General features: G+C 42.9%; 1 protein-coding gene across 3 annotated transcripts in view; it reads left to right on the top strand.

Annotated features, from left to right (window-relative positions):
- LOC109918680 (SURP and G-patch domain-containing protein 2-like) overlaps window positions 1-4,758 on the top strand; it is a 34,050-nt gene extending 29,292 nt beyond the window's left edge. For all 3 annotated transcript variants that reach the window (XM_048614308.1, XM_048614307.1, XM_048614306.1), the window contains one exon: window positions 3,048-4,758. The gene's annotated coding sequence lies outside the window, so the exon portion shown is untranslated. The remainder of the gene's footprint in view (window positions 1-3,047) is intronic.
- Window positions 4,759-19,665: the final 14,907 nt, after the last annotated feature.

Raw genomic sequence — 19,665 nt, forward strand, 5'->3', positions numbered from 1 at the left:
GTTATCATTAAATACGGTTTGTAGGAATGCCTAAGACCTAACGGAATGAGTGAACAGGTGTGAACATATTAATTGAGTTAATTGGGTTTGAACTGGTTGTCTAAATATGGGGAGTTAGTAATCAATGTTGTGAGAGTTTTATGGAGGGTGACGAATGGAAATAAATCTCTCCCACAAACGTATGGACTTGAATTCTGCTTAAATACAGTTATATTTTGGAGTATGATGCAACAGCATAATCTATTAATATGTCTTTGTCCCATGTTTATCCACCTTTCCCTTAAATTAATTTCCTTTACTGGTAATTGACAGTAGTGAGATCCACGTTCTGACATTTTCTAGGTAAAGTTTCTTTTGAATTTACTGTTAGATTGATTAGAAGCCATATTATATTGACTGTATTAATGGTGGAGTGAAGACATCAGCTGGATATAATATCTGTTCCATGGACTGAGGATGGTGCAAACCAAAACAGAATTTCCATTCCTGATCACTGTCCAACAATTCCCTGTATAAAAGTCTATTTATGTTTAAGTATCCGGTGAACACCTTTTGAGCTTGGCTGTGGTGTCCTCTTTGTTTGTATAATCTGCGAACAAGCCGAGTGAGACACCAGGGACAGTTGACTCTTCATAGACAGACCTGTAACCCAGTGAAAGTCAGCTCCTTCAGGAGAGGAGGTGAAGAATAACATATTTTCTATAGAAAATTTGCTCAGTGAAACTCTGATGTGATGCCTTAATAGTTAAAGACCCACTACCACATTGTGTCGTTGATGAATGGCCACAGGGGGCAAAATACTGGGAAAGCAAGTTTGTATCTGAGCTTCAAGGTCAGAAATCACACGACACCAGGTTATAGTCCAACAGATTTATTTGAAGACACAAGCTTTCAGAGTCTTACTCCTCCTTTAGGTGTTAGTGAGAGAGGTAGTATCAGACACAGAACTTACAAGTAAAAGATCAAAGGGTCACACCACTGATGAGGATGTACTAAACAAACCTAAGATGGCGTTAAGTCTTTAATCAGTTAGAAGGTTTTAATTGATTAATATGTATATGTAAATCCCTGTCTCATACACACTGTCTCTGAAGCACACACGCACACTCTGTCTCTCTCCTCTCTCACACGCACACTCTCCCACACACACACACTTTCTCTCTCCACACACATGCACACACACACACACTCTCTCTCTCTCTCGCCCTCTCCCTCACACACACGCACGCTCTCTATACACATACACACACTGCCTCTTTCGCACACACTCACTCTCCCTTTCTCACACACACACGCTCCCTGTCTCGCTCTCTCTCTCACACTCTCTCACACACACACACACACTCTGTCACTCTCCCTCTCTCTCACACACACACACACACACACTCTCACTCTCCCTCTCTCACTCTCCGTCTCTCACACACACACTCTCCTTCTCCCTCTCTCTCACACACACTCACACACACACACACACACACACACTCTCTCTCTCTCACACACACACCCTCTCACTCTCCCTTTCTCTCTCACACACTCACACGCACACACTCCCTCTCTGTCTCTCTCTCTCGCCCTCCCTAACACACACACACACACTCTCTATACACATACACACACTGCTTCTCTCACACAAACGCACACACTCACTCTCCCTCTCTCACACACACACTCTCTCTCCCTCTCTCTCTCACACACACACTCTCGCTCTCCCTCTCTCACACACTCTCACTCTCACTCTCCCTCTCTCACACACTCTCACTCTCCCTCTCTCTCTCACACACACACACTCACTCTCCCTCTCTCTCACACACACTCTCCCTCCCTCTCTCTCTCTCACACACACACACACTCCCTCTCTCACACACACACACCCTCTCACTCTCCCTTTCTCTCACACACTCTCCCTCTCCCTTTCACACACACACTCTCACTCTCCCTCTCTCTTACACACACTCTCCCTCCCTCCCCCTCCCCCTCTCTCTCTCTCTCTCGTCCTATCCCTCACCCACACGCACACATTCTCTATACACATACACACACTGCCTCTCTTACACACATACACCATCTCACTCTCCCTCTCTCTCACACACACACACACTCCCTCTCTCTCACACACACACACACTCCTCTCTCACACACACACACCCTCTCACTCTCCCTTTCTCTCACACACACACTCACTCTCCCTTTCTCTCACACACACACTCCCTCTCCCTCTCTCTCTCACACACACACTCTCACTCTCCCTGTCTGTCACACACACTCTCCCTCTCTCACACACACACACACTGTCACTCTCCCTCTCTCTCTCACACACTCGCTCACTCTCTCTCACACACACACACTCACATTCTCCCTCTCCCTCTTCCTCACAAACACACACACTCACACATACACACACACATGAATCTATGGGGTGAATTTGTATTTGCAGATACATTCTATTTTGCTCAAAAAGCACACAATTTATAGACAGTCAACATGGCATTTTATAAATTCTTACTTTAGAAATATAACCAGTCTGACTCCAAACCAAAACACAAACAAATTCCAAACAAGACCTCACACCTAACGTGCATTGTCTGACCTAAAATGTCACCTCCTCTTTACACTGATAAAACCTTTAGTTCTCTCAAGACAATGACTTCAAAGGAATTCAGGGATTTACGTATACATATTAATCAATTAAAACCTTCTAACTGGTTAAAGATTTAACAGCATCTCAGGTTTGTTTAATACATCCTGATCAGTGGTGTAACCCTTTGATCTTTTATTTATAAATTCTGTGTCTGATACCACCTCACTAACACCTGAAGAAGGAGTGAAGCTGAGAAAGCTTGTGTTTTCAAATAAACCCTTTGGACTACAACCTGGTGCCATGTGATTTCTGACCTTGTCCACCCCAGTCCAACACCGGCATCTCCACATCATATCTGAGCTTCAGTGAGAGCCAGCCTCATCAGGAGAGGAGGAAAACAAACTGAGGCGGTCAAAAGTGTGGATTTGACGAATTCCAGGGAAATAATGCCATTTGATTGATCTTTCAGGTTAATCTTGGGTGTGTGATGCTGGGAGTTGCTGAAAGTGGAGGATGGTCTTCATGGCACAAGCAGAGAAGATTTGAGGCCATAAGAAGTGAAGTGACCTGAAAATGCAGAATATTTAAAATGGAAGCTATCCAGTGGAGGAATGAATGATGGAGCACATTATACCTAGTAACCTAGTAACTTGCTATACTTGGTAACTTACTGTACATGGTAACCTGACCACACATAACAACAAAATCCAGACCTCTGATTGGATAAGTTAGAATATCCAATCATTTAGCTGGAACCAAATGTTTGTGTATCTGGTTGGCCAACCCAGGTGTATACATTTGATCCTTTTCATGTCAGAGGATGAACAGTTATAGGAAATCAGTAATGCACTTGTTTAATTTTCATCTTTTTTTACAATGTGTCTTAACGTATTCTCCATTTTAGGTGTCATTATTTTCTGTAGCAATTTGATTAGCCTTTCCCCAGTGCTTGCTTAATCTTTCTCTCTCTCTCTCTCTCACTCTCTCTTTCTGTCTCTCACGTTCTCTCTCTCTCTGTCTCTCTTTCTGTCCCTCACGTTCTCTCTTTCTCTCTTTCTCTGTCTCTATATATTTATATATATATAACCCAGTTTCAGGGGTAATACCTTGAATGTTGCTTTCGCACGCCCTGGTATTAGGTAAGTATCTGTCATAGTTGCCTCTTCAGTGATTTGCAAGTGGAGCATTGGTGTCTGCCCAAACCACATTCTTGCAGACTGCAAATGGAAACTCTCCTTGTATCGTGACATTTCATAAAATACAACCAGCCATTACCAAACTAAGTATTAATCTAGGGACAGTCTACATCACTTATTTTTTTGTTTCTGGGGACAGTCTCACACCATCACAGGCAGAAAAACATATAATGGAGCACGAGGGGAGAAAATTATTCATTTGTTCCAACAGCTGAAAGAAGCTGTGTTGAATGAGAGTTTTGACAAGAGATGATTGAGTGTTGGTATTGACATTGCTGGGTAAGATTTGTAGGGAAACCATTAACACATTTATAGAGTTAACATTTCCAGCATTGCCACACATTGCAGTCTTGCCCTTCACAATGCCAACAATTCCACAAGATTCTGCTGACCTTCAAATTGCACTGGCCCTATTACTGTAATGTGTGCCCTGATCCAATTGGGCAATGGTACAGGCATGCAAGGATAATCCTACAGAGGGTGCACAGTTGGGGTAAGGACGGATTCTCATTTAACCAGCTGTATGGCCTTGGTAAGGTGTATGTGGGTGAGATGACAGCACTAGACTGAAAATGCATCAAGAGCCTGGTAGGGAGACACACAGCCCTGATGAAAACGTTTTATAGAGCTGCAAATTGTAAACAGTATTGTAGCAAAAGTGCTTGTTCGAATTCCTGTGTTTCTGTGCTGTTCTCTTGACTTAGCTGTCGTGTTTGTCGTGTTATTTATATCAGTAGTCAAACATTGTGAGATTTTGCTGAATTATTTCGTGTTGCTTCACTTAACTCAGTCACTGTGCTTGCTGTGGTGGCATCATTTACTGCTGAGTTAACCTACTCTGCACAGCTGTACTGAAGGTGCCACCAGAGTGTTGTCAACCTTTGGGTAGTGAAAGAGTTAAAGAGAGTAACCATTTCTTACAGATGCAAAATTTATAATCTGGATATACTGAAAAAAAAATAAAGCAAGTGTGCTGAAAACTTGTCTCGCTCTCACAGTGTGATAATTGCATACCCTTCCACTATGTTTACTGCCATTTTTTGCACAAGTTCATACACACGCACACGCATACACGTACATACAGTACCTGCATACATATATATTATTCATAGAGCAGGGAGATGAATGATCAGCTGTCTTGGTGTTATGTAGGTATAGAATGTTGATTCCTGGTCCTGCCCCCCTGGACAGTGCAGCCCTCATGCAAAGACAACCAGGATTATGTCCAGTATCCCTGAAGTGCACAAACAGGGCACAGCTATGATTGAGAGTTTGGGGAGAGGGGTGGGCAGCTGACAGGCTTGTAATCAGAAATTGGCCAACTTAGTACCCAGAAGAAAGCATTCTAGCAATGAATCGAGCAGCCAGAACGTGGGGGAGGCTTGGCATTGCCTCAAACATTCCTATTTTCTTTTATTTTTCTAAGCTGCTTCTAAATGCCCTCACCCCCCCTCGTCATTTTGTTCCTTTGGGTGCTTTCCATTCTCTGTTTCTTTTCTCCCCTTGTGCCTTTTTATTAGAAACATTTACTTCAAAATCTTACCATAAAGGCGTTGTTTTTACAAAGGTATTTTGTGTTTTAATTATATTGAACATACATTGAGAAAAGCAGCTTATTGGGGACATTTCATCCTTAACCCACTTGTTTCTGCCACAGCAGAGAGCAGCACAGCTACTCTCACAAGTGTCTAACATCGTGGAACCCTGACCCTGCACACCACACTGAATGTATTCCTGCCACAACCCTCGGGAGAAAGAGTGCTTCAAAGAGCCAAATCCTTGTACAACATTAAGGTGCTAATGTAAAACAGAGTGATCAAACTGTGGGTTATAACCCTGTTTCACAATTGTTTGCTGTCAATCTCAGGCTATAATGGCAGATGTGGAGTAGAGACTAGCGGGTAACCCTGCAACCACCTCCAAGGCTCCGTACATGATATGTGCACCTGATTTCCTCATTTGTTTTCCTGTTTATTGGGAATTGATTGGGGGAAATAAGATCATTAGACGTAGGAGCAGAAGTAGACCATTCATCCCACTGAGTCTGCTCTGCCGTTCAATGAGATTGTGTCTGATCTTATAATCCTCAACTCCATTTTCCTGTCTTTTCCCAATAACCCTTGATTCCCCTTACTGATCAAAAATCTATCTTGACCTTGAATATACTCAAAGACCTAGCCTTGACAGCCCTCTGTGATAAAGAATTCCACAAATTCACTCCCCTCTGAGAGAAGAAATTACTCCTCATCTCTGTCTTAAATGGGTGACACCTTACCAGATGATGCCATCTGGTTTTGACTGTCCCACAAGGGGAAACAACCTTTGGTCATGAATACAGTGATGCTGTCATAAATCATCTGGCATGTTAGTGGATATTGCATAGACTAATACTTAGTCCATGAAGTTTACTTTGTGTCTGAGGGTCTTGATGTTGCTGGAATAATCTGTATTCTCCTTCCACAGGGAGTGCAGGGAACTGGCTGCCTGTCTAATTTGAGGTTCTGAAAAGTTGTGTCAAAGAATCTTGGCCTATTTCATTACCAAATAGTCACAGAGTTATGCAGTACAGAAACAGACTCGGTCTAACTTGTCCATGCTGACCAGGTTTCCCAAATTAAACTAGTCTCACTTGCCTGTGTTTGGCCCATATCCCTCTAAGTCTTTTCTATTCATGTACCTATCCAAATGTCTTTTAAATATTGTAACTGTACCTGCATCTACCACTTCCTCTGTCAGTTCATTCCATGTACGAATCACCCTCTCTGAAAAAGGTGCACCTCTGGTCCCTTTCATAGCTTTCTCCTCTCACCTTAAAAATATGTAGTCTGGTATTGAACCTCCCTACACTAGGAAACGACCTTTGCTATTCACCTTATCTATGCCCCCTCTTGCTTTTATAAACCTCTATAACGTCACCCCCTCAGCCTCCTATGCTCCAGTGAAAAAAGTCCCAGCCTCTCCTTGAAACCCTCAAACCCTCCAGTCCTGGTAACATCTTTGTAAATCGTTTCTGCACCCTGTCCAATTTAATAATATCCTTCCTATAGCTGGGCAACCAGAACACTACACAGTACTCCAGAAGTGGTCTCACCAACATTCTGTACAACCACAAGACTTTGCAACTCCTATACTCAATGCAGTGATCAAGAAGGCAAGTGTGCCAAAGGTCATCTTCACCACTGTCTATCTGCAATGCAACTTTCAAGGAACTATGTACCTGAACCTCTAGGTCTCTCTCTGTTCAACAACACTCTACAGGGCCCTACCATTAATTATTATAAGTCCTGCCCCTGCTCGTCTTACCAAATGCAACACCTCGCATTTATCCAAATTAAAGTAGGATGCAAGAGTCCGGTAGATATTTCTGAACATTTAAGAATGTTATAAGGCAGGGCTTCCCAAGGTGGAAGTCAACCCCCAAATTAGCTGCCAGAGAACTTCAACAGATTTGTAACAGCAGTAACCACCCTCGCCCTACACACACACACACATCAATTGTCAAACAGGAATGACATTCGGGAAGCATTGGATTAAAGCCTGGGAGATCCACATGCTACCCCCATCCCCATGCCCAAATAAACCCAACCCGAGTGCTTGTGGGAGCCTGTTCTAGCAGAAAGAAGTACCTTAGGAACAGGACAAGAAAATTTGGTTTTCAGCCCTGGGTTTCACTGGAATTGATTACATTTCTTCACATTTCTCTTATTGAGCTCTTCCACAATATGACTCCTGAACTTGAAATGTAAATGTTTAGCAAAAAATGATAATTTTACGAGTTGTAGTTAAGATTTCAGATGCTGTGCTGATTATGAATTGGGTTCAGCTCAAATGGTGAAAGTATGGAATGTGTTTAGTCAGAGTACACACCACTTGAACAAGTGAATTTGCAGAATAATTGGCCATTGAGCCCCTTGACTTTGCTCCGCTATTCAGTAAGATCAGGGCTGATCCAATTGCACTTTACTGCTTATCTCCAATTACTTGTGACTCCCTGGTGAGTTCAGACTCTATCTAGCTCAGTCTTAAAAATATTCAATGATCCAGTGTCCGAGTGATGTGTTATAAAGCAGAGGTTGATCCACTTCTGAGAACTAAAACCAAAATACCCAAAGAGGAGCATATAATCTGTTAAAAAGGATGGTGAAAAGTGGTGTCACATGCTTCTCAGCAACTTCTAGTGGTTAAATAAAACAAATCCCTGACACTCACTTTACAATCAACAAGTAACAGCTTATTTATCTAATTCTCACAGTGAACAAACTAACTAAATTATTAACAAACTGAATAAACCCCTTCTAAGTACTAACTATTACCAAATAAAACAAGATTCTAATGGTATGCTATTCCAATAAATAAAAGTCCACTTATATTTTAAAAAATTACAGCCAGATTACATGTCTTCCACAATGCTTTGTGCCTTCTCTGTCGAATGTTCTGTCAGGAATATTACCAAGTTGTGCTGCAGGTACCTTCAATTTAGGTGGTGCTTTCTCTAAAACCTAGAGAAAACTGTGAGAGCCAGTGATTCTCTTTTGTGAGCTGAGAGCTGTTAACTCCCCTGATTTTCCAACTGCCCTCTCCTTTTATACCCTTGATGACATATCAGTTTCTTACACTAGGATTGGTCCTATCTTGTCAAAACCATCAGATTTAAATTTAATTGGTTTTTGGTCTCTAGGTGCCTGATTCAAATTGATTGGCTAAATTCAATACTTGTTGTCTTGACAACAAAACTGCCGCTTGGCTGCTAACTGTACGACCTTTTGAAACAAATGTTCCTATTCAGGTGCTCTCTGTGCATCTGCAAACCCGCAAACTGCTGCCCACAGACATCCTTTTTGAATCTCTAAGCATAGAAGAAACACAGTCTTTTCGAGGGACTGCTTTCCCCCCTAGCGTTTTACAAACACCAAAACTTTACAAGTACCAAATTCTAATGTCCTGCCTCCCAGTCCACAAATACTCCACCCAACTTCACACTGTCAACCCTCTGTGGAAAAAAAGTCTCCTCATTTCCGGCTTAAATCTTTTAAACACTGCCTCTCAGTAATCAAAAGCTTAGAAAAAGAGGTATGTGTCAAGGAGCAAGGGGGAGGAAGGTGGAGAGGTTTTGGGGAGAGAATTCCAGAGAGTGGGGTCCCAGACAGGTGAAGGCATAGTCACTGATGATAGATTAAAATGGGGATGCTCAAGAGACTAGAATTAGAGTAGAACGGAGATCGCGGTTTGGTGGGGAAGTGGGTTTTACGGCTGGGGGTAATTTAAGAGATAGGAAGGCTGAAGGCCTAGAGGGATTTGGGGTTCAGCAGTAAAGAGGGTGATAGGGTAACAAGATGGCACAAGTTGGTCTGCAGACAGGAGAGTTTTGACCTGAAGCTGCAGGAGGGGAGGCTGAGGTGTCTTGTAGAGTCAAGATGCTGTTCCATTTATGTTTTAACTGTTCCCAAGATACAAATAACTCATTCCAGAACAAGTAAATTACTTAATTCCTACATCCAGACTGTTTATTTCTGGTTACTGATAAATCATTGGATGAGCTGTGCTGTAACTGCAATACTGCTGGACGCCAGAGAGTGGTGCTGTTGTACAATAGATGAAAACCAAAGAACTGTAAATTAGAAAAAAAACAAAAGTTGCTGGAAAAGTTCAGCAGGTCTGGCAGCATCTGTGAAGAGAAAATCAGAGTTAACATTTCGGGTCTGGTGAGCCTTCACAGATGCTGACAGACCTGCTGAGCTTTTCCAGCAACTTCTGTTTTTGTTCCTGTTATGTAATAGACTGACCTACCAAATAAATATAGAGATAACAAGGTGTAGAGCTGGATGAACACAGCAGGCCAAGCAGCATCAGAGGAGCAGGAAAGCTGATGTTTCAGGTCTGGACCCTTCTTCAGAAATAAATAACCAAATAAATATCTACCAAATAAATATCTTGCCTTTCACAGTCTCAGCCCAAATCAACAAGTTGTATTTAGCATTATAAAACAAGATTAGAAACAAAACTTCACAAGGAAATATTTAGGCAAGTGACCAAAAGCTTGGTACGAAAGGGAGGAACCTCTTAAAGGAGGAGAGAGAGAAAAAGGGTTTGGAACAGGGATCCTGAAGTTTAGGGATCCAGTATGGCCTCCAATGGTCGAACAATTAAACTTTGTTGCTCAAGAAACCAGAATTAGATGAGTGTAGAGATCATGGAGGGTTGTGGTGCTGGAAGATATAGAGATAGCAAGAAGTAAAGACACAGAGAAATTTGAAAAGAAGGATGAGAGATTTAAAATAAAGAGATTGCTTAACCAGTCATAGATCAGTGAATGCAGAGAGGTGATCAGTGAACCATATTTGGTCTGAGCTGGGATACAGACAGCAGAGTTTTGAATGACCTCAGGTTTATGGAGTCTGGTCAAGACTGAGTTGGTATGGTCAAGTCTAGAGGTAACAAAGACCTGGATGAGGGCTTCAGCAGTAGATGAGCTGAGACAGACAAGGTTTTGGAAGTGTTTTGGGTGGGTCTTAGTGATGGTGGGGATCGATAGTTAGAAGTTCATTTCAGGACCAAATACCCCCAAAGTTGTGAACAGAGCCAGACCGTGTCAGGGTCAGGGAATGAAGGCGTTGGTGAGGGGACAGAGATTCTGGTGGGCACAGATCACAATGACTTCAGCCTTTCCAATTTTTAATCAGAGGAAGTTTCTACCTTTCTGGTACTGGAGATCACACAGGTAACTACCATCAATCAAGAACATTTCATAGAGAAATCACTGTTGAAATGGAGCAGCCATTCTGCACACAGAAGATTCCAGGGGCAGCACTGTGATAATGACAAGGCAATCAGTATTTTTTAGTAATGTTTGTGGAGCGAGAAATATTGCAGGGGAGCTCCCTTCTGAGTATCACCCCTACTGACAGTTGGATCATTTACATCTTCCTGAGAGGACAAAACTTCACGCCTCAATTTATCATCTTGTCCAAAAGACAGGACATGGAACAGTGCAGCACTCCTTCAGGAATATCATTGCAGTAGGTCACACAGATCACATGATCGAGTCTCTTTGAGGGACATGAGTTCGTAGTAAGAGCTGAGCCATAGTTTGATCCTCAGGGATGTTGAGGATTATATTTTGTGCTTGTGGATCCAGGTACATTAACACTGGTCATATAGAGTCGCACATCAGTTACAATACACCAGGAGACCATTCAACCCTAGAAGCTGTGTTACCTCAGCCAGTCCTACCTCCTCTGCCTTTTCCCTCTAGCCTTGCAAGTGTTTCTGTTCCTTTTGCTCTCTGGCGAGGCTCTTTGTGATCAGAGATACCTCTTCCAAGTCTTTTCTGAGCCTTCTTTGTCAGGAGCACCCCAGACTGTCCAATCAACCCAAATAACTGAAATCTTTTATCATAGGAACCCTTCTCGGAAATCTTTTCTGCACCCAGAACTGGCCACAGTGCTGCAACAGAGGGCAAAGCAGCCGTTTATAGAAATTCAACATAATTTCTTTGATTTTTCAGTTTATGTCACCTATTTAAAAAGACCAGGATTCCGTTTGAAATATTAACCAGTTTGTCGACCAGACCTGTCACCTTCAACAATTTATAAACGCATACCCCCAGGTCCCTCTGCTCTGCACCCCTTATTGTATCCTTTATTTTGCCTCTGCTCATTCTTCCTACCACAATGAATCACATCACATTTTCTGCATTGAACTTTATTATACTTATTTTATAATTAACAGTTACAAATGCAGCATCTTTACAAAAATTGAGTTTGAAACCCAGGCAATACTGTGTTTACAGATTTCATTGCAGCAACAGAACGTGTCTCAGTGCCATCTTGGTTAGTGAGTGGTGATGCAGCTTGGCTCCTCTCTTGCTGTTTTCTGGTACCTACAGCTGGAAAGTGGCTGTGTGGGAAATTTTATGAAGACCCGCTAGGCCAGAGCAGCTTAACCCTAGGGTATTACAGTGCAAAATGCTGACTGCCCCCTCAATGTGGCTGCAATATCTACAGCTAACCAGCTAGCTACAGCTCAACTGCAATGAGATCTCTTCTGAGGCTCTCCGGGCAGAACTGGAGCTGGTACGAGGCACTTCCTGGCCTTCATCCTTGCTTATACCTTACACCTTTAATTATAGTGTTTCATTTTTCCGATTAGAGGGGACGCCAGGGGCATTGGCGCAGGGAAGGCAGTCAATCCTCCACTAAATTCAAAAACTGCAATCGCCCGGAAAATGGGAGCGTTAAACGCAGTACCACTCGATATCTGTTGGTGGCGCTGCTGCCTACTAGATGCTGCAATACACTCATTCGCCAGGAGGTGGCAATGCTGTAACAATAATGGTAAATGCTCAGTGGCACTATCTGAAGTAGGCGGTTGATATTTCAACCACATTGAGGGGGCAGTCAGCATTTTGCACTGTAATACCCTAGGGTTAAGCTGCTCTGGCCTAGGGGGTCTTCATAAAATTTCTTAACACTTCTTATAACCTTTGCTTTTTACTGCAGATTATATATTTTACAGCTGAGAATATTTTATTTGCATTTACAGAGCCATAGAGATTTACAGCATGGAAACAGGCCCTTCGGCCCAACTTGTCCATGCCACCCAGTTTTCACAATTAATCTAGTTCCATTTGACTGTGTTTCGTCCATATCCCTCCATACCTATCCCCATCCATTTACCTGTCCAAATGTTTCTTAACTCACCTCCCTCACTCTGCTGACAGCCTGTTCCAGACACTCATCAGCCTCTTTGGGAAAAAAATTGCCTTTCTGGGCCCTTTTGTACCTCTCCACTCTCATTCTCAAACCTATGACCTCTAGTTTTAGACTTCCCTACCATGGAGAAAAGCTGTTGCGTATCTACCTAATCTACGCCTCTCTTGATTTTATGAACCTCTATAAGGCCACCCTGCAGTCTCCTATGCTCCAGGGATAAAAGTCCCAAACTATCCAACCTATCTTCATAACTCAAACCTTCCAATCCAGATGGCATCCCAGTAAATCATTCCTACGCTCTTTCTAGCTTAAAGACATCCTTTCCATAGTAAGCAACCAGAACTGCATGCAGTAGTCCAAATATGGCCTTAGCAACATCTTACACAGCTGCAACAAGACATCCCAACTCCTCCACTCAATGCTCTGACCAATGAAAGCTAGCATGCCGAAAGCCTTCTTTACCTCCCTGTCACTTCACTTTCAAGGAGCTATGAACCTGTATCACTGGATCTTTTTGTTCTATAACACTTCCCAAGGCCGTTCCATTGACTGTGTAAGTCTTGCCGTTGTTTGATTCACCAAAATGCGACACCTTGCATTTATCTAAATTAAACTCCATCTTCCATTCCTCAGCCCACTGACCCAGTTGATTAAGATCTCGCTGTATTTCCAGCTAACCGTCTTCACTGTCCACTATGTCACCAATTTTGTTATCACCCGCAAACACATTAACCATACCTCCTAAATTTTCATCCAAATCATTTATATAAATAACAAATAACAGTGGACCCAGCACCAACCCCTGTGGCATACTGCTGGTTACAGGCCTTCAGTCTGCAAAACAACTCTCTACCACCACCCTCTGTCTTCTACCTACAAGCCAATTTTGTATCCAATTGGCTAGGTGTCCCTGGATCCCATAAGACTTAAACTTACTCAACAACCTACCATGCGGTACCTTGTCCTAAAGTCCATGTAGACAGCATCTACCGCACTGCCATCATCTACTTTCTTGGTCACCCCTTCAAAAAACTCAGATTCATGAGACACGATTTCCCACACACAAAGCAATGCTGACTATCCCAAATGAGTCTTTACCTTTCCAAATGCCTGTGGATCCTCTCTCTCAGAATCCCCTCGAACAATTTACCCACAGATGTTAGGCTCACTGGTCTGTAGTTCCCAGGCATTTCGCTGCAGCCTTTCTTAAATAATGGCACAACTTCAGCCACCCTCCAATCTTTGGGCATTTCATCTGTGGCTGTCGATGATACAAATATCTCCGCTATTAGCCCCGTAATTTCCTCCCTAGCCTTCCACAAAGTCCTGGGATATAATTCATCAGGTCCTGGGGATTTATCTACCTTAATGTGTTTTAAGACTTGCAGCACCTCCTCTTCTGTAATGTGAACTTCTCTTCAAGACATCATTATTTATTTCCCAAGTTCCCTAGTATCTATGTCTTTGTCAATGGTAAATACTGATGAGACATATTCATTTAGGATCTCATGTATCTCTTGTGGCTCTGCACATAAATGATCTTGTTAATCTTTAAGAGGCCCTAAATCTTTCTCTAGTTACACTTTCGCCCTTCATATACTTGTAGAATCTCTTTGGATTCTCCTTTACCTTGTGTGCCAAAGCCGTCTCATGTCCCCTTTTAGTCCTCCTGATTTCTTTCTTAAGTGTACTCCGACACCCTCTATACTACTCAAGGAATTAACTTAATCCCAGCTTCCTATACTTGTCATATCCCTCCTCCCTTTTCTTGACCAGGGCCTCAATAACTGTAGTCATCGAGGGTTCCCTACTCCTGCCAGTCTTACCCTTTACTCTAACAGGAACATGCTGCCCCTGAGTCCTCATTAACTCACTTGGTAAAGCCTCCCACTTACCAGATGTCCCTTTGTCTGCAAACAGCCTCCTCCAATCAAAATAGTCTGAGACCATCTAAATTGGCCTTGCTCCTATTTAAAGCTTTAACCTGTGGACCAGACCCATCCTTTTCCATAGCTATATTAAAAATAATGAAATTATGGTCACTGTGTACCAGAAGTTTTCCCCCACTAACACTTTCATTACTTGCCCTGCCTTATTTCCCAAGAGGAGGTCAGGTTTTGCCCCTTCTCCAGTAAGGCCATCTCCATACTGCATAAGAAATTCGTCCTGAACACACTTGACAAATTTCTCTCCATCCAAGCCCTTAATACTATGGCAGTCCCAGTCGATGTTAGGAAAGTTAAAATCCCCTACCATTACAACCCTGTTATTCTTGCAGCTGTCTACAATCTCTTTACATAGTTGCTTCTCAAACTCTGACTATTTGGGGGCCTTTAGTACAATGCTATCAAATTCATCTCCCCCATTTTTATTTCTCAGTTCTACCCATATAGAATCAGTGGACGAATCCTCAAGAATGACCTCTCTCAGTACTACTGTGATGTTCTCCCTAATCAAAAACGCAACTTGCACTCCCATCTTACCACCCTTTCTATCCTTCCCATAGCATCCATACCCCAGAACATTGAGCTGCCAGTCTTGTCCATCCCTCAGCCGTGTTTCTGTAGAAACAATAATATCTCAGTCCCATGTTCCCATCCATGCCCTGAGTTCATCTACCTTACCTGTCAGCCCAATTGCATTGAAATAAATGCAGTTTAACCCAGCCTTCCCTTGCTTCCTGTCATGCTCTTGCCTGCCCTGTCTAGTACTGGATTACCAACACTGCCTTTACTATTTATCGCTCTCATTAGCTTCTGTACCGTCCTCGACATTCTCTTTTGTTCCCAACCCCACTGCCAGACTGGGTTTAATACTTACAGTTTATAAATTACTTTTAAAATGTAGTCACTCTACTACTTTAGGGGATTGGGGAAACACAATTCAACATTAAAAGTTCAACAAACCTGAAGTGGGATGACAGTTCAGGGAATCTGAACTTGTTTGTTGATTCATGAAGTAATTGTGGCAAAGAAATAACAATCCATGCTGGAGGGAATGTTGATGCCAGGACACCAGGAGGAGTCTGATAGATCTCTAGAAATCTTCTACGTCAGGAACAGACAAATGGAGGCTCAGTTTCAAGCATCATCTGAAAAATGACACATTTAACCTTGCAGTATACCCTTGTATTGCACCAAAATATCCCTTTCAATTCTGGACTCCAGTCTCCTGAACGGAGCGTTTGCTCCCAGAATACTATCCACTGAGCCAAGCTGTTATTTTAATTCAGGGTATGGGCTAGAATTAAGAAACATACTAATCCTGTAGAATTGATACTGGACTTAGGTCTATAACAATGCATTTGTTAGAAAGACTACGTTATTTTCACCATACATCACTCAATGCTGCAAAGAGGAAAAGACACAGGGTAATTTAAGAAGCTTCACTTTGAAAAACTTGTAAATTGAGGCAGAAGTTACATTTATATATCACTGTTTTAAAAACGCAGGATGTCACAAACTACTTCTCCTTTTGAAGCGTGGCCACTGCAATGATATGGGAACCATCCCAAGGAAAAGCTGAGAGATTTCTTCATTCAAATGGACTTGATCTTCCTGAGGCATTTGGCTGGTCAGCTTGAGAGAAATTCCTGGAGCAATAAAAGACCAAGGTCCATCGAATTCATCTTCTGCCACCCAGATATTTGATGAGGACAGATTATTGACCAATCTCCAGCACAGAGTCTACAACACGCTTAAAGAGGAAGTGGGGAATGTCCAGTCAGGGACAGCTATGTCTAAAATCACATGTTCCTTCCACACATGTTACATCCCAACACATCTCACATTTTAAATTACATTAACTATATATAAAAATGTTATTTTAATTCACTATCTGCTTCCACAATAAAATAATTTTTAAAAATGTGCAAGTTAATGATCTGACAACAAACATTGGCGGAGATTTCAAGGAGCCATTGGTTTAGCTGCAACAGTCAGTCATAACTGAAGGTTTGAAAAATGGGTTGGAATCAAAGTCACAAGGTTATTAATGCACAGGATGAGACTTTTCAGCCCAATGAGTCCATGCTGGCCCATCGTGGAACAATCCAGTCAGTCCCATCCTCCTGTTCTGGCCCTCTGGCTTTGCCAAGATATTTCTCTAATTGTCTCTGATTCCACCCCCTTCGGGGTGAGGAATTCCAGGTTGTTACTGTTCACTGAGTAAATAAAGTTCTTCTGCACATTCCCCCTGTATATCTTGCCCAGACTCTGAATCTGTGTCCCCCCAAGTCCTTGTATCCCCCATCAGCAAACACAAACAGTTTTGCTTTATCTGCCTTATCCAAATCTGTCAAGATCTGGGATAGATATTCTCCTGTCAATCTCCTTTGTTCCAGAGAGCACATTTCCACCTTCTCCAAACTAAATCCTTCGAACCTCTCCCGTTGATCTCTTCCACACTTTCAGCTCCTGACCCCAGCAACTGGTATTTGCTGAAGTGGAACAGTTCCCTGGAAGGGAGGGTATTGATAGGTAGGGGGGCAGGGTGGAGATCTGCTTTGAATGTCCCCAAGGGAGGGAGGGGGTTACTGTATCTCTAAATTAAAGATGTCACATTCAGGAGTGGTGTCACAAAGCAATTCCTCACACAGAGGGGGAAGCAGAAATCTGGAACTGTCTCCCACAAAAAGCTGTGGTTCAATAGGAATTTCAGGACAGAGATTGGTAGGTTTTGATGGCTGAGGGATTCAAATGAATCTGGCACAAAGGCAAGTGAAAGTGAATGAGTTACAGATCAGCCGTGATCTTGTTGAGTGTCAGAGCACACTTAAAGGCTGAATGGCCTTGTCCTGTTCCTGACACCATACGTACTCAGGGTGAGGGAGGAGCAGGGAGTACACAGGCTGCGTATCAGGGAGTGACAGACATGTTCGAAAAGCTACTCAACTCATCTGATGGAAAACAGTTAGAACTTTTTTTAGTTCAGTCCTGGGATGTGGATGTTGCTGGCTGGGCCAGTGTTTATTGCCTGTCCCTACTTGCTCTTGAGAAGGTGGGGGTGAGCTGTCTTCTTGAACCACTGCAGTCCATGTGCTGTAGGTTGACCCAGAATGCCCTTACAGAGGGAATTCCAGCATTTTGACCCAGCGACTCTGAAGGAATGCTGATACATTTCCAAGTCAGGATGTGGAGTGGCTTGGAGGAGAGCTTGCAGATGGTGGCATTCCCATGTATCTGCTGCCCTTGTCCTTCTAGATGATAGAGATCATGGGGTCAGAGGATCTTTGGTGACTTTCAGCAGTGGATCTTGTAGATAGTACACACTGCTGCTACTGAGCATTTGTGGTGGAGGCAGTGGATGGTTGAGGATGTAGTGGCAATCAAGTGGGTTGCTTTGTCCTGGATGGTGTTGAGCTTCTTGAGTAATGTTGGAGCTGCACCCATCCAGGTAAGTGGGAAGTATTCCATCATACTCCTGACCTTGCGCCTTGTCGATTGTGGACAGGCTTTGGAGAGTCGGGAGGTGGGTTATTTGTTGCAAGATTCCTAGCCTCTGACCTCTTGTAGCCTTTGCATTTCAGATCAGATTTGGGTCAATGATAGTGGAGGATTCAGTGATGGTAATGTCATTTGAGTGTCAAGGGGTGATGGTTAGATTGTCTCTTGTTGAAGATGGTCATTGCCTGGCACTTGTGCAGCATGAATATTACTTGCCACTAGAACATGAAACATGTGATAGGCAGTTGTGTTTATTTCAAGGATTAGTAAACTGCCAAGAATATTAAACTGTCATTCAATCATTGGAGACTGGGGATGTTCAATTAACAATTGGAAGTTTCCAATGAACAGGTTAATGTGTACTGGAACAGGGTAACTAATGATTAAACTTTCACTAATTTGGACAGTGAATGGGTTAATCTCTGGGGTGGTGGCAGTGATTGGGTTAATCTCTGTTGAGGTGCGTCATTTGTTCTCCACCCCCCACCCCCCACCCCGATCCATTCCAACACCCCATTTCCATTATCCATTGTTTTATCCCACCTTCTCAGGAAGCTCAGGAGCAGCAGTGAATTCTCACTTTGTCATTGATGCCCACACCCTGCACATGATTCCTTTAAAAAAAAACTGCACATTCACAGAATGAGTGACACCCACTCCCGTGATTGAATCACACAGTTGCCCACATAGACAGCTGTTTCTCACATTTAAATTCAGGGTTGAATAGCATCACAATCATTGCACAAGCTAAACGTTCTGGTCGGTTTGTTCTAAATTCGTCAAGCTTGAAATCCATTGCAACTCTACTCTGGGGTTAATATTTCTCATTGGGGCCTGATACATAATGATACTGCAGCAATTTTCATAAGAAGAATTACTGAAGATTTTCTAAACAGGCTTTTAATGTTACTGCAATGGTTCCCGAAACTGTCTTCAGATCTCAGCCTGGAATAATATTACCTTTGGCTTCTGAGATGAAACTTTTCACATTGGAATGTTTGGCTTGTACATCAATGTTCAGTAATAACTGGTTGGAGTCAAGGAACGTCTGTATGTTCAGCCGCTATGTGGGTGATTTCCAACAATAGGACAAAATTCAAGATCTACAGAAAAATGTTAGGACCAAGAATAGCTCCTCCTGTACTTTTACACCATCAGCTGGATCCAACAACAACTTGTTTTGACATTGTAAATTACCAAAACACTTCATAGGAGCAACGCTCAGATAGAATTTGACACTGTGCTACATACAGAGCTATCAGGACAGGTGAGCGAAAGCTTGGCGAAAGAGGGAGATCTTAAGGACAAGTGTCTTAAATGTGGAGACAGACAGGTAGAGATGGTTAGGGAGGAGTTCCAGAAAGCTTGCAGGACCCCAGACAGCTGAAAACAGTGCTGTCAAGGGTGCGGTGACTAACACTGGGATGTACAAGAGGCCTGACTGAAGCAGTACAGGTATCAAGAGGGGAGGGGGTGATGCTACAGGGCTGGAAAAAGTATCAGAGATTGGGAGGAAGTGAAATCAAGGAGGGATTTGAACACAATGGTTAGAATTTTATAATGGATGCATTACCAGACCAACAGGCAGGATGGTAGACCACAGGAGCAAGAATAGGCCATTCAGTCCATCAAGCCTGGACCTCTCTGTCTCCATATCGGGCAACCACCTAGAAACCAATATTCATTTCAAGCCCACCGACTCCCACAGCTACCTAGAATACTCCTCCTCCCACCCA

The sequence above is a fragment of the Rhincodon typus genome, chromosome 29, assembly GCF_021869965.1.
Source record: "Rhincodon typus isolate 14 chromosome 29, sRhiTyp1.1, whole genome shotgun sequence".
Taxonomy (NCBI): Eukaryota; Metazoa; Chordata; class Chondrichthyes; order Orectolobiformes; family Rhincodontidae; genus Rhincodon; species Rhincodon typus.